Source organism: Balaenoptera physalus (genome assembly GCF_965194825.1).
Source record: "Balaenoptera physalus genome assembly, chromosome: 9".
Taxonomy (NCBI): Eukaryota; Metazoa; Chordata; class Mammalia; order Artiodactyla; family Balaenopteridae; genus Balaenoptera; species Balaenoptera physalus.
Window position 1 is genome coordinate 41,404,335 of NC_138888.1, and position 6,727 is coordinate 41,411,061.

General features: G+C 32.1%; 1 long non-coding RNA gene across 1 annotated transcript in view; it reads left to right on the forward strand.

Annotated features, from left to right (window-relative positions):
- Window positions 1-6,213, forward strand: part of LOC309667002 — a 31,066-nt gene extending 24,853 nt beyond the window's left edge. The window contains exon 2 of the long non-coding RNA XR_014267465.1: window positions 249-6,213. This is a non-coding gene — a long non-coding RNA (uncharacterized lncRNA). The remainder of the gene's footprint in view (window positions 1-248) is intronic.
- The last annotated feature ends 514 nt before the right edge of the window (window positions 6,214-6,727 follow it).

The following is a 6,727-nucleotide window of genomic DNA, read 5'->3' on the forward strand; positions in this document are numbered from 1 at the left end:
CTGTGCGAGGGCTTTCTCCAGTTGCGGCAAGCGGGGGCCACTCTTCATCACGGTGCGCGGGCCTCTCACTATCATGGCCTCTCTTGTTGCGGAGCACAGGCTCCAGACGCGCAGGCTCAGTAGTTGTGGCTCACGGGCCTAGTTGCTCCGTGGCATGTGGGATCTTCCCAGACCAGGGCTTGAACCCGTGTCCCCTGCATTAGCAGGCAGATTCTCAACCACTGCGCCACCAGGGAAGCCCACCATAGGCTTTTTTGGTGGAATTTTAATTCATAATTTTTCTTGGATGATAATATTTCTGAGAATTTAAAGGTAGGTTAATAATCAATTTTTCATAACAATTGGCAGAATAAAGGTATTATTATTTCTTCTGGCTCTCCTTTCTTCTGGCTGCATAAAATATTTTATTTTTTTCCTTTGTGTTCTACAGTTTTACTTTGATGTGTTTGGACTCAGAGTGATTTCTGTTTCTTCTGCTTGTGATATGTTACAAATCCTGGATCTGTGAATTTTTATTTTCTTCGGTCTTGTAAAACTGTAGCCATTTTCTTTCAAATATTAACTTCTTCATTTTCTCTCTCCCTCTGTGATTCTATGCTGACACATGTCAAACCTTTGCATTCTCTCACATAGTTCTTACCTTCTATTTCACGTATATATTTTCTGTCTCTCTGTGCAGCACACTGATTTGTTTAGGTATATCTACCAGCTTATAACACTCCTTTCAGCTGTGTTGTTTTTTTTTTTTTATTTAAGCCATCCAATACATTTTTATTTTATATTTTCAACTTCTAGAACTTCAACTACTCTTTTTTTCTTTTTCAAACTTATTTGTTCATTCCTGGCATTTCCTTTATCTATAGTTCTTGGAAGACTTCTGCGTTGTTTGCCTTGCCTTCTACTCTGATTAAGAACTCTTGCTACGAATCCAGACAAATAATTGTATTAAAAAGACTGATGGCGAGTGACACTGATTAAGGTGATGATGAAGTAGGAATATTTGCTCTATCAAGTTATATTTTCAAGCTGTGGTAATTATAATGTGTGGAATTGGACAGGACTACACAAATAGACTGAAGAGAATAGAGGTCCTAGAAAATGAGCCATATATAAATGGAAACTTGACACACGGACAAAGGTGATGCTACAGAGCAGTGGGAAAAGGAGAAACTATAAAATGACCCTGGAATGGTTGGTTATATTTTTGGCCAACAGGAATGTGATAGCGTATTAGTTTGCTAGGGCTACCACAGCAAATTGCCAGAGACAGGGTGGCTTAAAAAACAGAAATTACTTTTTTCAGTTTTGGAAGATAACAATCCAAAATCAAGGTGTTGGCCAGCTTGATTTCACCTGAGGTTTCTCTCCTCGGTTTGCAGATAAGCCACCTTCTCCTTGTGTTTTCACATGTTTTTTCCTCTGCTGCATGTGCATCGCTGGTGTCTCTGTTCACATTTTCTCTTCTTATAGGACACTAATCATACTGGATTAAGGCCCATCCTAATGAACTCATTTTTAACTTAATTACCTCTTTAAAGACCCTATCTCCAAATACAGTCAAATTTGAGGTACTGGGGGTTATGGATTCAACTTATGAATTTGGAGGAACACATTTCAGCTCAAAACATATCTTACATAAAAATGAATTACAAATGTATGAGGAACTTAAGTATGAAAACCAAAATTTCATCTGGCTAAAAATGTAAAACATATTTTTCACCATGGAGTAGGGAGGTATATATTAAATGAGACTCAAACATACATGCCCACATTGATCAAAATGACTGCACTGACATTTTTCAAATTCTCTTTTTCAAAAGGTACCATAAAGAAATTAAAAATAAGCCACAAACTGGGAGAAGATATTTGTAATACTTATAACCTATAAAAGGCTACGATAAAGAATACATCTAGTGGAAATTAAAATAAACTACCTAGGAAGTATAATGAAATTTCTCCATTGCACTGATATCTGCAATTTCTTTTAGAACAAGGATTGAGATTTCAAGGGTAGAATATATATGCAATTGATATGCCTGAAGAGTTTGCAGATTTAAGATTGTAGAAACATTCTGTAATTAGCATTTCAATCAATCCAGAAAGACTTACAGAATTAATTACTGAGGATTAGAGATATATCACGAAGATGATTAAAGAGGAAGATGTCTCTGGAGTTCATTTGTAATACACTAGTCCGTCTGGGTTGATGAGCTGATCAATATGCCATCTCAACCCCTCCATGCCCATTAACATAAGTCAGTAACTCTTGATTTTCATTATAATAATAATATACTATTATAATATCTAAATTTAATTTTAAAACGGTTTGGATGATAACCATTACTTACTATGCAGTTTCAATGCTTAATATTATATTCTCATTTATATTTGTCTTGGCGCCTTTACCACTTTAATTGTAGTAGGCTAATAAGGGCAAAAGAGAATAATGTGCATATGTCCATCACTGTTATGTGAGAACTGAATGATATCAGAATATTATATATGAATAAATGTCTTCCAATAGTTTAACTAGAGGAAAATGGTAGACTAAATTACTTATCATATTTTACATGGCAACATAGATATGCCAAACTCACAAGTACCTGTGCAATAGTATCAGTACACAAGTCACACTGTGAAATACAATTTAGTTTTTCAACAAAATGTCAACTCACACAACAAGTTAATCCTTTTGATTAAAATGTTATTGATTTTCTAGTCTTGATTGTATTAGCTTACAAATTTGCTGTTTGGTTTGTCGTTTATGGTTGTAAGAATTTATTGTTTCTATTTGTACATATTTAAGAAACAGTACAATAAAAATAATTTAAATAACCCTAGGGATATATTAACAGATATTTTTTAGTGGTATCCATACACTACCTTTGAGAAATACAGTTTTACATTTTTTCTTTCCTTTTACATCCTCATTTTCCTCCTAAGAATTGAAGATATCTAAGAAATAAAATGTTTCTTTTACAGAGAGGCAAAATTAATATGAAATATCTCTAGACTTCTTTGTACTTCATGGTTCTGACTCTGATAATGGACCAAGAAGGGTCCAGATGTTCAGACATTCTATTCTACCACAATTTTAAACTTAGAAGAAATTTTAATGTACCAGTTATTTTCTATTTTTAATTTTTTAGACTTAATCTTGGATTTCAGATGACCATATATTTATCATAACTTAGAAGGTGTTATGAATGAATTAATTAATAAATTTATGTTACATGAAACATAAACATACACCAGAGATATTTTAGGAATGATATCTCTCGAGAAGAATTAATCTCTGTAACTATAACACCTCATGATTGCTGCAGGATCTCATCTAAAATAACATTTCCAAAATGGATAGCTAGTGGGAAGCTGCTGCATAGCACAGGGAGATCAGCTCAATGCTTTGTGAAGACCTAGACGGGTGAGACAGGGAGAGTGGGAGGGAGGCTTAAGAGGGAGGGGATATGGGGATATATGTATATACATATAGCTGATTCACTTTGTTCTACAGCAGAAACTAACACAACACTGTAAAGCAATTATACTCCAATAAAGATGTAAAGAAAAAAAAAAAACCACTAAACTGAATACTTTAAATGGGCAAATTTTATGTGAATTACTCAATAAAGTTCTTTAAAAAAAGAAGAAAAAATACAATTACTAGACAATATATAACGAAGAACTAATCCTTTAAAAATGCTTACAGTGGGGCTTCCCTTGTGGCACAGTGGTTGAGAATCTGCCTGCCAGTGCAGGGGACACGGGTTCGAGCCCTGGTCTGGGAAGATCCCACATGCCGCGGAGCAACTGGGCCCGTGAGCCACAACTACTGAGCCTGCACGTCTGGAGCCTGTGCTCCGCAACAAGAGAGGCCGCGATAGTGAGAGGCCCGCGCACCGCGATGAAGAGTGGCCCCCACTTGCCGCAACTAGAGAAAGCCCTCGCACAGAAACGAAGACCCAACACAGCCATAAATAAATAAATAAATAAAATTAAAAAAAAAAAAAATGAAAAAAAAAAGAGTAATCAGGAAAATGAATTCACTCTTAGTATTTCAAACAGAGGGAATTTATTTAAAAAAAAAAAAAAAAAAAGCTTACAGTGAACACCTAGGTAAGTTTGTTAATTCTGCTGTGAAAGAAAGTCGTGGGATCAAGGTAATTGGATTTATTCTTTCAATATCTATTTCTTCAAATTCTGAAGCTAAATATAAAATCTCTAGAAACAGAAAAATAAATATATAATTTATAATGTAATTCATTGCTTAGGACAATTATTCTTAAAATTAAACTTTTATTTCTTATATTTGTCAGTTTGTTGGATAACTGTTACAAATACCAAGATTTCCTATTCTACCAAACAAATATTATAACTTGTTGAGTTGAATGTTATTTTGTAATATAAATACCTCCTGTTTCTCCCCCCTTAAAATAAAATAAAATAAAATAAAATAAAATAAAATAAAATAAAATAAAATAAAATAAAATAAATAACATTTCCCACTAGGGGTATAATTTCCCTTTAGACAAATTTTGAATGAATTTCTTGAGCCCTTAAGGTAAATTGAAAGATTTACTGACCACCGCAAATAAATGGAATCTGAAATAAATTCACTTTAATCTAACAAGTGATTCTCATTTTTCAAGTCCTAACATTGCCATTAGAAATAGTTGGAATTTATTTGATTTGGCTATAAATTGTTCACGTATAACTAGAAATAAGAAAAAGTATTGTTCTTGAAAAATGCACTAGCATGTTTTAGTACAGAATGGAAATAAATATGTAGCTAAAAACAAAATTACTGTTTTGACTATTGAATAATATGCTGTAAGATAGCTACTTAATTAAGGATTTATTAAGATATAATAGCCATATTAATTTTTTAAAGATACTAACATTTTCTGAGTCCCAGTGCATGGATATTTATATGTCAATCTTTGAATTTAGAAAACTGACTCCCACTTAGAGATTCATTATATACTTACACAGCACTATCACATAAGTACATTTAAATTTATTTAACAAGCCATATGGTATATAATGGAAAGATCTTGGGCATTAAAGTAAGAAAAGCAGAGATTCCAATTTCAGTCCCTGGACTTACTGTATGCTTAACTTTTGGTTGGCCACAAAAATTATCTGAGCATCAACTTTTTTATCTATAAAATACATAAAATAAACTTTTCATCACAGGTGACTGTAAGAATTAAGTGATATACTATAGGTAAGAATCCTAACCTATGCTCATAGTAGTATAGTAATTACTGTTCCTTCCATGTCCACAATTATCCTTCCATAACTAAAATGCAAGTTATCATGTCTTATTTATGTTTGAATTTTAAATATACTCTCTGGCATGGGAAAACTGTTCAAAAATATTTGTTGAATGAATATGCACTGTCAACATACTGCCTAGGTTTCATTTCTCACTAGATGCCACAGAGAGGCAATAGAATTTTGATCAGACAACTGTTTCAACAGATGCTAATTTGGTATTGAATGTTTTACATATAGGGAAATTATACTTGGAAATCTTAATTTTTCCAATTAAGGAAAATTGTTACATAGAGATGCACACCGGCTACATTGATTTAGCTTATTTGCATTAAATCAACTTATAATCAGCTATACTTAAAATGTAGCTATAATAACATTTAATATTTATATACATATTTACAGTTTACAAAATATTTTCACATACAATAACTCACAAGGTCAGAGAAAAGTGTTATATTAAATATTGTTGGAAAAAAGAGAAAGAAACAAATTTTATTTTTTGCCACTGGTTTTATAGTAATTGCTGTTTACTGCTAAGAATAGAGAAGTTTCCTAGTTGATATTATAAATTCATATCTTACCTAATAGATTAACATGATAATAATAGAGCTTCATTAATTGAATCTTCCAATAAGTTTCATGGCTACAAGAGATCCAATTTAAGTCAAATTGAATAGTTTGACATAATTCTGTAAGCATTTCAACCTCACACATACAGTAAGCTGTGTTTTATAAAACAACATTGTTAGGAGGAATAACCATTAACTTTAGTCCATATTAGAAAAAAATCTTCTTTGTGGTCAGTACAAGTTGAAATGACTAGAGTAATTTAAGTGATACACATTTTATCATTTACTTTATCTTACAATCTCTTTAAAAATGTAGACTTTTTATAGTTTACTTCAATAAAAGTAATATTTCAAGTAAAAAAAAGCATATCAAAAAGAAAATATAAATAGTAAAAATAGAATGAAGATGTAGACATGCCAAGATATAATAATTTGAAATTTTACATTTTAAAACTCTTAAAAGGGAAATTGCCTCAGTGTTCACATAGAAATTACATCTTTGTAGAACAAAAAAGGAGACACACTTGAAATAAGCTGTTAAAAGTCATAATTATGGTTAACCAGGTGGGCAGTAGAGACTGACAAGGGACAGGAAAAGTTTTCCAGTGTGTTGCTAATGTTCTGTTTTTTCACCCACATGTTGTTACATGGGTATGTTCAGTTTATGACAATTTAACTAGCTTCACATTTATGTTTTCTATTCTATATATTTATTATAGTTTAATAAAAACTTTAAAAAATAAAGGAAGGAAGAAACTTTTAAAAAATTCAAAGGAAAGTGAAGAATTAGACGGCAAACAAACAAGATCCATCATATACATAATAGGAGTCTTTAAGGAAGAAAAGCAAAGTAAGAATAAAGGGAAAAGTGCTAAAAA